The sequence below is a fragment of the Seriola aureovittata genome, chromosome 5 (assembly GCF_021018895.1).
Source record: "Seriola aureovittata isolate HTS-2021-v1 ecotype China chromosome 5, ASM2101889v1, whole genome shotgun sequence".
Taxonomy (NCBI): Eukaryota; Metazoa; Chordata; class Actinopteri; order Carangiformes; family Carangidae; genus Seriola; species Seriola aureovittata.
The window spans coordinates 29,234,856-29,247,676 of record NC_079368.1 but is presented as its reverse complement, the minus strand read 5'-3'; the positions used below and the strand labels follow the sequence as shown (position 1 = coordinate 29,247,676).

At 44.3% G+C, this 12,821-nt stretch overlaps 1 protein-coding gene across 3 annotated transcripts in view; it reads left to right on the top strand.

Moving 5' to 3' along the window:
- The first annotated feature begins 1,793 nt into the window (after positions 1-1,793).
- Positions 1,794-12,821, top strand: part of ddr2l (discoidin domain receptor family, member 2, like) — a 28,019-nt gene continuing 16,991 nt past the window's right edge. The window contains exon 1 of one of the 3 annotated variants that reach the window (XM_056376050.1): positions 1,794-2,098. The gene's annotated coding sequence lies outside the window, so the exon portion shown is untranslated. Of the gene's footprint in view, positions 2,099-8,669; positions 8,788-12,821 lie in introns of those variants that run through there. The other 2 variants (XM_056376052.1, XM_056376051.1) reach the window with 2 other exon arrangements.

The following is a 12,821-nucleotide window of genomic DNA, read 5'->3' as shown; positions in this document are numbered from 1 at the left end:
ACAATATATTGAATTAAATATTTAATTTATATATGCAGATTTATGAAAACAGCATACATGTCTGTCTTCTCATTCTCAGACTTTTAGACTCTTCTGTTTATAATATAATACATGTACAGGCCTTGGGATGGATATATATTTACATAACACATGTCTATAATAGAAGCAGACATATAAACATAAGCTGCATATTTGTATGGGCTAAATATATGTGAATATTTGAAATGATTATTATTAATTTTTACATAAGTGTTTATTTTATATGCACATAAATGTCACATATAGAAATTCAATATATATACATTTATTACATTTGCATGTGGGCTGGTTGCAGAGCCGGTCTCTGGTCTGATCATCTGGTTGTCATGGTGAATGTGAGGCCCCAGAGGGGACGCTCAGAGGTCAGAGGTCAAAGGTCTCACGCGTGTCAGCAGGCTGAAGAATCTGAAGAGTCTGTTAGTAATTCTGGACATTTCTCATGTCGTCACCTTCAGCGGTGACATCACTTCCTCCTTCAGTCAGAGCTGACGGACAGAGGAGTTACAACTGTAAGATGACTGATGACTGATGTGAGTCAGGGGAAAAATAAAACTTAAAAGAAAAAACAAAAGAAAAATATTCGACAAAACAAAGGTTCACTTTTAAGTAGATGATTTTCAAAATAAAACCATCACAACAGTCATTATATAACTGTTGTATAACTGTTTTCTTCCTTTCCCAGATTTGTTTCAAACAGCATCGTTACTGTTGATCCACTTGTATATTTATATATTGATATAAATGTACTTGTATAATCCATATGTGTGTGTGTATATGTGAGTGTGTGGAGGTAGGAAACTGGGTCTAATTACTGTCTTTGTTTTGGTGTACACAGCGCGAGGCCTCTTGCGTCATCACACACACGCACACAGAGTGAAGGGGCCCCTTGTCAACTGGTGGAAAAAGAGGAAGTGCAGGGAGGAAGTGATGTGGATGATAACAGGGTGGGTGAGGAGAAGAGAGACAGCGCCCCCTGCTGGAGGAGAGAGGGATGGACAGAAAAAGAAGAAGAGAAAAGAAAAGAAAAGACATCAGCCTGGTTTTATCAGGACTGACGAGTGTCTGAATAGAAAACAGGGTGAGAACGACAGGACAGGATGGAGGGATGGAGAGAAAAGAAGACTGGTCTCGAGCAGGAACTTATCAAATTAAAAGCATGACAGAAAGAAAGTAAGAAAGTGAAGAACTTCACCGTCATCACTTCACTCAGCGCTGGAGAGGGAGGAGAGGTGTGAAACTCTGCTGCCCTCTGCTGGTGAACACACACACACACACATACATATATAATATATATAACAGTTAAAATTTACAAATCACAAACTAATTGCTAATTAATGAATTTGCCAAATATTTTAAATAAATAAATAAATTAAGATGAAAGTTTGGAACTAATCTAATTAATGTAATTTTATACATTAATCTTATTTGTTAATTGAGATTTTATAGTGAAGGCGTTTTAGACCCCCCCCCTTTCAAAATAAGAGCTCTCTGGTGTGTTTTCAGAGGTGAACAGTTAAAAATATTTTCTGTGACTTGTAGTTTTACAGTGTTGAACAGTTCAAGTTCTAGGCTTCGATAGGGAGAACAGTCCTGTCCGCCCTCCGTAGTGCCCTTCATAGGGCCCTTCATAGGGCCCTTCATAGGGCCCTTCTGCAGAGTTCCTCCAACTTCTCAGATGTCAGACACTCAGGGGGCTCATGTTGCTTCCTCCTCCTCCTCCTCCTCCTCCTCTTCGGAAACGGGATGTGATGTAAATACACAGCAGCTTTTTTTGTTCCTCTCTCCGGAGTGAGCACGGCTCCTTCTCCAAACTCTGCGGAGGGAAAAGTGGAAGAAAAGGACGGAAAAGAGGAGAAATAAGGAGCTCGGAGACTCATCAGAGACACGGGGAGCGTTAGTTTTCTCCATCATGATCCTCTGAACTCCTCCGTCCGTGTGTCTGTCTGTCTGTCCCCGACAACAACCTCTCGACCTGCCGGGACTGGGACTCCGAGAAAAAACGGATCGAACCGGAGGGAAGCTCGCTGCTGTTGTGGATCCGGAGGGAACCTGCGGACAGGTAAACAGCTGACAGTCCGCGTGAGTGTGAGAGTGTGTGAGTGTGGACCGGGTGGAGGAGGAAGGTGAAGCCGGGGGGGTGCGGGGGGAGTTTGAGGGCATGACAGCAGAGCTGGGGTCAGTGGTGGAGCTGCACGCTGAGGCCTACACATGACAACAGCACAACTCTGCTGCTCGTTAAATAATCAAGCATCAGATGTAAAGTCACAGAAAAGAAATGAGCTGCCAAACTTTCTTTTCTTTTAAATTATTATGATATTAAAGGATAAAGACAGAAAATAAACATCCTGTTCGTCTCTATGTCAACAGTGATGATATGTAACTATAAGGTGAAATATTATTATCACATACAAACATCCTCTGGATACAAGCTTATAACATATATGTGCATATCTAAAAAATATCTATATGATGATTTTTATATGGTAAATATATATATAATTGATATATGCAGCATATAATATAGAAATTGTATTTCCTTAAAAATATTATTAATTTCTCATTAATTCTAAACATGTCTTCACATTCTGGGAAACTGTATTGAAACATGCTGTATTGTATTGTTTGGGATGGATGTATATTTATGTAACATACAGTATGTCCACAATATAAACATACATTTTATTATGGGCCAGACATACAGTATGTGTCAATATAAGAACATTTCCAATAGGTTTTATATACTATCATTTCTACTTAATTTCATATTTAGAAATTCAATATATGTACATTTGTTGCATCTGTGTATTTTATTATTTATTATATATTGTTTAGATTTTAAAGTTACAACATAGAACAGGATTAATAGCAATTAAATTCATGTGCATCAGTATAAAATAACATAAGATTAAACTTTATTAATCCCAAAGGGTGATGATGATGATGATGATGTGTGATCAACACAGGATTCTGTTTTCTCCTTCGACAAACGCAACAGATTTAAAGTGTGTGTGTGTGTGTGTGTGTGTGTGTGTGTGTGTGTGTGTGTTGTGTGTGTGTGTGTGTGTGTGTGTGTGATACATTAAGAGTCATATTTGGCTTGTTTTCATGCTCAGTTTCCTGGGTGAATCCTCCTCTCTCTTCTTCTTCCTCTTTTTTCTTCTTCTTCTTCTTCTTCTCTTTCTTCAGGGCAGTGAGTTCTCATGTGGTCACTGTCCCTTTCTTCTTCTCTTGTCTATGAGACGTGGTTTGAGGAGGAGCTGCAGCACGGTGTGTTATACTGAACATTCTGTAGAGACCAAATCAATAATCTGATTATTAATCAATAGAAGAAGAGTGTTATTACGACCAGGACAGTTCACGTGTGTTGCACTGAAGATGATGTCACCATAGCTTCATATGTCGTCGCCATAGCAACAACGGCACGTTGAGGGGGAACTATCTGCGGAGGGAAAGAAGAACCTGGAATCAGTTGAGTCGGCGCCATGTGATGGTAAAACTTTAACAGTGTTGATGCTGAACTTATTTCCCATATTGATCAGTCAGTATTGATCAGTATTAATAGCTTCAATCCCACATGTCAGATATTCTCTGGTGGGAGGATCAGGTCAGGACACTGAGAGTCCTTGTGTTTCTTTCACATTCGAAGACGTCGCCGTGCATTGTGGGAAATTGTGAGGCTGTATTTCATCAATGTCTGATATTTTCTGATAACTGAACAATCAATAACAAATACTGAAACATCAAAGAGATGTTTGTGACGTCAGCTGTCTGTGATGGAGTCACTGATGTTTGTGACATGAAGCAATAGAAACTGATTTACTGTCGAACCGACTGATTTCACAACAACAGCAGCAGCTCAGTGTTTGGCTTGGACTGTGAGAGCTGTGCGTGCGTGCGTGCGTGCGTGCGTGCGTGCGTGTGTCAGTACAAGTCTTGGATTATATTTGTCCGGTCCTGTGACTGAGAGAAAAACCAGCATGAACCAAGTCCAGGTTTCTGTTTCTGCACAAGCTCACATAATGTCTGCTGAGGAAGAAGAAGAAGAAGAAGAAGAAGAAGAAGACAATTTCACCTCTGCCTGTTTGTCTCAGAGCATCAAACCTCTGATGACCTTTGTCCTCGTGTTTGTTTCCTGAGCAGCTCTGACTGATTTTGTTGAAGTTAAACTTTGAAACTTTCTCTCTAAACACAAAAAGCGTTTTTCTCTCAGATTTTCTTCACAAATGTGTTTAAATCCGTGTCAGTGTCCAGATCGTCCCTCCACCTGACAGGTGTGGCACATCCAGGTGTTGATCACACTGCATGGTAACTGCACAGGTGAGCCTCAGGCTGCTCACAATCGCTGGGCCGAACCGAACCGAAATGAGACAGTCCGGTCCTGCTGTTCCCGCCTTTACCATTGTGTCGGAAAGTGTGGCTCCTGTCGCCTAGCAACCTTGACAACATGTTACTTTTTTCACAGGCCCTTGGTTTTAACGGTTAGCTGTTGAACTTCTACATTTAACAGTGAAATCCTCAGGCTCTCTGTCTGAGTTGTTTGCTGCCATAATTATTTTCATTACCGGCTCGCAATGAATCTTGGGATATGTTGGACTACGAAGGATCCACCTGTTGAAAAGAAGGACACATTTAAAGGAGCCTTTGAAATGAGACAGTCTGGTCACTGTGACACAATCGGTCTTCAAACGCAGCCTCTGAATTGGGACGGAGCTAATAAAAGGCCCTTTTAAAATGTGCAGTTTTATTTTGAAAATATGATTTATTAGGTGCTGAACTGTGAGGCTTGTGCTACAGATGTGCATCTGTTTTTTGGGGGGGTTAGTATCCGGTGTGACCATGTGCCTCATGCGGTGCGACACAGTTGGTGAGGTGGTTGATTGTGGCTCCTCGTCAGTGACTCTGTGAAGTTTCTGGATGTTGACAGGAAGTGCATCACACTGTCACACACACAGATCCAGATCATCTAGAACCTGCTCAGTGGCTCACATGTCTGGTGCATTAACTGGGATGGTTTAAACTTTCAGTGATTGTGTCTGTCACGCTGCAACATGGCGGCAGACTAATGACACGACACTGGGCCTCAGGATCTGTGGGTGAGTTTTAGATCTTTTATTTCAAATCATGGAAAATGGGAGTAAAAACAAAAGTGTAGTTTGTTCTCCACATTAAAACTGACTCTGAGGACTGAACGTCTGTCGTCAGGAATCTCAGCAGGAGTGAGCGCTCTCTTTCCAATAAAACATCATTTGTCCCGTCCCAGTATCTCCAGCATTAGATCCAGATCTCCTCTGAACGGCGTCCGGCTCCACCTGGACGCCGTTCAGTGACGAGTGTGTGAGGCTGTGTTCATGTTCCAGTGACGTCCTGCAGTTCAGATAAAGGTTTAACCTCAGGTCATCAATCTGAGCGACGATGCTCCCATGATGCATCAGTCTATAAACACCACTTCAGCTGCACTGTAAAACACGTGTGTGTGTGTGTGTGTGTGTGTGTGTGTGTGTGTGTGTGTGTGTGTGTGGTGTGTGTGTGTGTGTGTGTGTGTGTGTGTGTGTGTGTGGAATTTCCATGTGCAGCAGCTCATTAAACCATTAAGAAACCACACTGAGGCTGATGAAGCAGAGGAAGAGCAGAGAACACAACTGCTGCTGAGGAGGGTGATGATGGTGATGATGATGATGATGATGATGATGATGATGATGATGGTGATGATGATGATGATGATGATGATGATGATGATGATGATGATGATGATGATGATGGTGATGATGATGATGATGGTGAAGATGATGATGATGATGATGGTGATGATGGTGATGATGATAGTGATGGTGATGATGGTGATGATGATAGTGATGATGATGATGATGATGATGATCGTGATGTGATGATGATGATAGTGATGGTGATGATGGTGATGATGATAGTGATGATGATAGTGATGATGATGATGATGGTGATGATGGTGATGGTGATAGTGATGATGATGATAGTGATGGTGATGATGACGGTGATGATGGTGATGATGATGATGATGGTGATGATGGTGATGATGATGATAGTGATGATGATGATGGTGGTGATGGTGGTGATGATGATGATGGTGATGATGATGGTGATGATGATGATGATGGTGACGATAGTGATGATGATGATGATGATGACGATGGTGATGATGGTGATGATGATGATGATGATGATGATGATGATGATGATGATGGTGATGATGATGATGATGGTGACGATAGTGATGGTGATGATGGTGATGATGATGATGATGATGATGATGATGATGATGATGATATAGAAACATACATAAATGTCACATGACTCAGATACTTCCTGGGTGAGGTCACTGCAGGGACGACCTGCTCTGACACCTGTGTCCCGTTTCCAGGCTCCTTCAAATGCTCCGACAGGCTCCATGTCCTAAAGTACCACTTTAAACTCATTTGAACAGGTAACGGTACAACTGTTAAAACCAAGGGCCTGAAAACCTCAAGTTTATGTGAAAAGAAGTTATGCATTGTTATGGTTGCTAGGCGACAGGAGACGCCCTTTGTGACGCCACAGTTAAGGCGGAAACAGCTGGTGACACAAAGCGAAAATTCCTCCGTAGACCAGACCGTCTCATTTCAGTTTTAACTCTGTGGGCCGCGTCCTCCGAAGGATGCAGCCCCTGAATTGGGACATAGCTTGTATATCTTGGTCAAAGGTCAAAGGTCAGAGGTCAGCTCCATGGCGTCAGTGCGTTGAGAAAATGTCTGTGCTGCCATAGTTAGATTCATTCATTGTTACATCTGAGACTGTTGCTGAATGTCAACAGTTTGGTTCATCATCAGTTTCTGAACTCATCAAATCCTACTTCAAACTCTGGTGATGTCATCGTGAAGAAGTGAGGGATCATGGGAGTTGTTGTCTTCACGTCTTTGGTCTTCGTTGTGTCTGTGGTTCAGGAGGTTTTTACCTGAGGCTCAGGTCGGATCTTTTTCATTTTAAATGCAATTAATGAAGAAATTTCCCTCCTGTCCGAGCTTGTCATGTTGTGAGTACATCTGCAATGCACCATGGGAGATGAGTGTAATCCATGTGCTGCATCAGGCTGGTGGATTTCTGCTCAGTAAACACAGCTCAGTCAGGTCGGTGTGTGTCGGCCCCGGCTGTACACCACCTCTCCCCCAGTGCATGCTGGGATGTGGTTCATGGATCGACAGACTCTCAAACTGCAACTCAGTCATGTTCGTTCAAAGTCGTAACAGCCTCCCCCACCTCCCACTGACAGAGCTGTGATCCCCTGCATACCTGTGTGTGTGTGTGTGTGTGTGTGTGTGTGTGTGTGTGTGTGTGTGTGTGTGTGTGTGTGAGTTTTGAGAGTGTGTGTGTGTGAGAGTTTTGAGTGACATGTTTGACGTCAGAGTTGTTTCTGGAAAGACTCAAAGTCTGAAATCCAGAAGAGAAACAACAAATCTTCTAAAAACAAAATGTGAATGAAATAAATATAAAATCAGAAACATTCAACAGTTTGATTTAATCATGTGTCTCATTACAACAAGAGGCGTTCAATAAAACTGGAATTATATGTGGAAAACAGAATCCGGGTCAGACTCTCTGTGAATCATGAGCCTGGTCTGAATGATCCCTCATGCAGGTCTTCAGGTGTGTTTGATTCCCGTCTTCTCGGCTGCAGCGTCGTCCGTCCCTTCAAAGCTCTACATGTTAAATCAAGTGCTCCTCACATTCTTTAGATGCCAGCAGCTCCGGTTCAGACCTGGTAACTGTCACCTGCTCCAAGGTTTAAACTCTCACTGTTAACTGTGAACGTCCACCTTAAAAATGTGAACGTCCACCTTAAAAAGGTATAAGTCCACCTTAAAACTGTGAACGTCCACCTTAAAAATGTGAACGTCCACCTTAAAAATGTGAATAACCACCTTAAAACCTTAAAACTGTGAATGTCCACCTTAAACTTGTAAACATCCACCTTAAAATTGTGAACGTCAACCTTTTAAACTATGATAGTCCACCTTAAAACTGTGAACGTCAAACTTTAAAACTATGAAAAACCACATTAAAACTGTGTATATCCACCTTAAAAGTGAAGGTCCACCTTAACCCTGCAGCTGGTCCAGAGTGAGTTTACACGTCGTGTTGGAGCCTCTTCACACTGAGGAGACGTTATGTAACATCTTGTGTTGCTGTTGTCGTGACCTACAAACCTCCAGAACACCGCGCTGTTGCTACGGACACAAACGGCTGCGAAACATGTCGACGGTGAACGCTCCTCTGACGAGTGTCACATGTCGCTTTGACGAGTTACTAATGAGCAACAATGTTCCTGATGTTTCCTGTTGATGAGCAGCTGTGTCCTCACAGGCAGTGTGTGTGTGTGTGTGTGTGTGTGTGTGTGTCATTGTTTATTGTGTTGCATAATCAGACAGACGCTGCTGCAGCTCCAGAGGCTGAAAACAGCAGCTTCACTAAACACAGGCTTTGCACTGCTGTCTGTGTGTGTGTGTGTGTGTGTGTGTGTTTATGTGTGTGTGTGTGTGTGTGTGTGTGTGTGTGTGTGTGTGTGTGTGTGTGTGTGTGTGTGTGTGTGTGTGTACTAAACTAAAATTAGTCCAAAGTTTTAAAAGGGTTAGGATTAGAGACAGGAATAAGGCGGCACGGTGGGGCAGTGATTTGTCTCCTCACAGCGAGAAGCTTCTGGACTTGAACGTGCGGTTCCTGTGGCGTACGTTCTCCTCCTGGGTGAGTTTCCTCCCACAGTCCAAACACATGCAGGTGAACTGGTGACGCGAAACCACCTGCTGTATGTCTCTGTCAGGACACTCTCATGTAGTACTCTGTGTACACAGGACACTCTCATGTAGTACTCTGTGTACACAGTACACACTACTACTGTGGTGTGGTACATGGATTTCAACAGGGTGGTGTCAATCTGATTGTCGCTCACCTATCAACCTTTAAACCTTAAAACTATTAACGTCCACCTTAAAACAGTGAACATTCACTGTCTCAAGGTTGAAATTCAAAGTTTTAAGGTGGACGTTCACAGTTTTAAGGTGGAGGGTCATGGTTTTAAGGTGGACATTCACAGTTTTAAGGTGGAAGGTCACAGTTTTAAGGTGGAGGGTCACAGTTTTAAGGTGGAGGGTCACAGTTTTAAGGTGGACCTTCACAGTTAACAGTGTGTTCACAGCTTTAAGAAAGCTAACAGAACCACAGTCATTAGATTCTCAGGTCACACGGCAGCAACACAGCATCAGTGGTTCAGACTCATCTACCTGAACACAGTGTGCTCGCTTGTTTCTGATTGGCCAACACAGTGTGCTCGCTTGTTTCTGATTGGCCAACACAGTGTGTTGATGGATCTTCATCCACGTTTGAAGTCAAACTTTCTTCTTCTATTCTTTTCTATTCTATTGTCTCGACTGTCTCTGTTTTGTTCTCAGTGAACTCTGTCTCATTCACCCCCCGACCAGAGCGAGAGAGAGAGAGCGAGAGACATGCAGATTCCTGTGTGTAACAGTAAGAGAGAGAGAGAGAGAGAGAGAGAGAGAGAGAGAGACTTGGAGAAAGGCATGTGGATTCCTGTGTGTTTGCTTGAGCGAGAGACATAGACACAGACTGGGAGAGAGAGAGAGCTCTGGGTTGCGTTGAATGTTTGGAATGTTGAGGCTTTTGGCTCCGGTTTGTTCTGATGTGGGAGGGAGGAGAGAGGAGGGGGGGGGGGGGGGGAGGGAGGAGAGAGGAGGGGGGGGGGGGGGAAGAGGAGGAGGGGGGGGGGGGAAGAGGAGGAGGGGGGGGCTGAAAAGGAGGATAGAGGGAGGGATGAGATAAGGAGAGAGGAAGGGAGAAGGAGATTTAAAAAAAGGAGAGGGAGGAAAGATGGAGGAGAAGCTGCAGCTGCAGATTCATCTCTTTGTTCTTCTTCTGTTTCTGTTTCTCTGTGAATCGAATGTTTTTAATGCTGCACAACAGTGAAGAAGAAGCTGCAGTTCCTCTAACGACCACTAGAGTCTGGCTCCAACAGTGAGTCAGTCCCCATAGACTCCCATGTTAAAATGTCCAACTTTACAGCAGAAATAAACATGTTTACAGCCTGGTGCAAAAACTGTTCTGGTCTCTAGAGATAATTTCCTCCTTCATGACACCTGTTTATATCACTCACCTGTTTATATAACTCACCTGTTTACACTTTATTAAGGATTAACGTTATGGAGGATTGAGGGCGTGGCCTCTTTGAGTGACAGCTGCTCTGTATCTAACTGCTAGCTGTGTGCTAAGTGTCATTTCTGCTAATTTGAATCAAGTATCAGACAAATAATAATCTATGAACCTTATTTTAATTATATGTTAGCACTAATTAGCAGGTATCAGTGTCTGTATTCACTGCTCTTGGCTTGTTAGCTTACCTTGTTAACTAGCTAATTAATCAGCAAATGAATTAGCCTTGGGTTAGCCTTTTAGCCAGATGCCTGGACAACCAGCTGTGCTAATGATGCTAACGGGAACATATCCTCACCACAAACCGACATGCCCCTCCTCCTTTGGATTAGCTGGGAGTTAAGAGGCGGAGTCAGACACTGCCAAGATGGCGACGGCGAAACAGTTCACTCTGAGCTTCAGAAGCCTGTGGGTGACGTCAAAGACAACAGACACGTGTACGAGTGTTTCAGGGAGGCAGTAGGACGTCCACACGTGGACATTCAGGACAGATTAGACCTGAAACAACTCGTCGATTAATCGATTACTCCGATCGTCGATAGACAGAGAGTTGATCTGCAGGTTTATAAGTAACTTATAAAACAGTTTCCAGCTTCTTCATCGTGAGAATTTCCTGCTTTGCTTTGAGATAAACGACACTACATTAAAAATCTTTGGACTCGTTTCCAGATTCTGCCTCAGGATCTGGAAATTATCACGAGCTTTTTTCACTATTTTTGACATTTTATATCAGAACACTTCATCTACAGACAGACACACCTGGACAGTGACGTGGTTTCTGTTAAATCTTTGACCGTCACCGGCCGGTCATCAAACACACTGACCAACAACTTGAAATCTGTTTCATCTGCGGTTTTAACCTCAGACACAATAAACAACAGGAACGAGTGAAAAACGAAGCTGAACTTTTCCTGTTGATCTGTTTCAGACTTTAGATCAAGTGGTTTAAAAAGACTTCTTCTGTCTCTGGGTCTCATTCTTCTTCTCTTGATCGTTTTCACTGTCTGTCTCTCCCTCCATGTTTTTCCCCTCTCTCTCTCTCTCTCTCTCTCTCTCTCTCTCTCTCTCTGGTCATGTGATTTTGCTGTAGAGATGAGCAACAGTGCAGGAATCTGAGCTGCAGCCAACACATTACACACAGCTCTCCCTCCCCCTCCCCCTCCCTCTCTCTCCCTCCCTCCCCGAGTCGTTGCCAGAGAAGAAGAAGAGAGCGGCTGCTCTCTGGTTCCCGCTCGGCTCCGGTGAATGAACTCACTTCCTGAAGCGAACAGATGGACGTCAGAGACAGAGACGGGTGAACTCCTCAGTGTTTGTGTGCAGGTGTGGACTGAGAGCTGCTGCAGCCTCGTCGTCTCTGTGACTGATCCGGGGTCAGCCGGTCGCAGGCTGATCGGACGCACTGGTTTCTAAGTGGAGGTCAGGTTCAGAAACACTGAGCCGGACCGTCCCACACGCGGAGGTCAGAGGTCGTCTCTGTGAAAGATGCAGCGTCTCAGGACTAAAACACTGATGTGTCAGAGTGTTTTCTCCAACGTCTTCCTCGTGTCGACCAATCGGAGCACAGTGTTGTGCAAACCGACGAACCAGCCGATTGGTCGTCAAGTCTGGAGGAACCACTCTGATGATGGACGTCCCAGTCGGACTCGTATTCATTTCTTATCAATTCATTGAAATATTATCAATATTGCCAAGTTCAACATCCAAATCTCGGGAGCTGCAGTTTTTAGATAAAAGTCAAATGTGTCGGAAACACACCGTCGCTATAGAGACGGCCTTTAGATGATATTCTCCAGATGTTTGTTTGGTGCAGACCTCAGAGAAAAACCACATCATCGTTTTCATATTTAAAAAAACATCTGGACTCGTATCACAATAGGATTTTATTTTAATATCGTTCAGCTCTGCGATCAATAAGTGAAGCCGATCACTAGTTCAGGATCAGGAGCTTCAGTGTTCGGATCTGCTGCTGCAGCTCGCCAGCGCTAATCAGATCTCAAACAGGAAGTGATGTCACAGCTGTTTGTCCTTCAGTTTGATTAAATGTTGAATGAATTGAATGTTTCACTTCAGCTTTGTGTCACTCTGTTCTTCCCTTCCGTCCATTGTTCTCTCCCCCTCCTCCCTCCTCCTCCTCCCTCCACCTCCTCCCCCTTCTCCTCCCCCCTCCTCCCCCTTCTCCTCCCCCTTCTCTCCCCTTCTCTCCCCTTCTCTCCCCCTCCTCCCTCCTCCCCCTTCTCTCCCCTTCTCTCCCCCTCCTCCCTCCCCCTCCTCCCTCCCCCCCTCCCTCCACCTCCTCCCCCTTCTCCCCCTCCTCCCTCCTCCTCCACCTCCTCCCCCTTCTCCCCCCCTCCTCCTCCCTCCACCTCCTCCCCCTTCTCTCCCCTTCTCTCCCCTTCTCTCCCCTCCTCCCTCCTCCTCCACCTCCTCCCCCTTCTCTCCCCCTCCTCCTCCTCCCTCCTCCCTCCACCTCCTCCCCCTTCTCTCCCCCTCTTTGTGTTTTCTCTCCTTTTTTCTTCATGTTTTCTTATCACTTCTCAGCGTCACCCTGCTCTCTC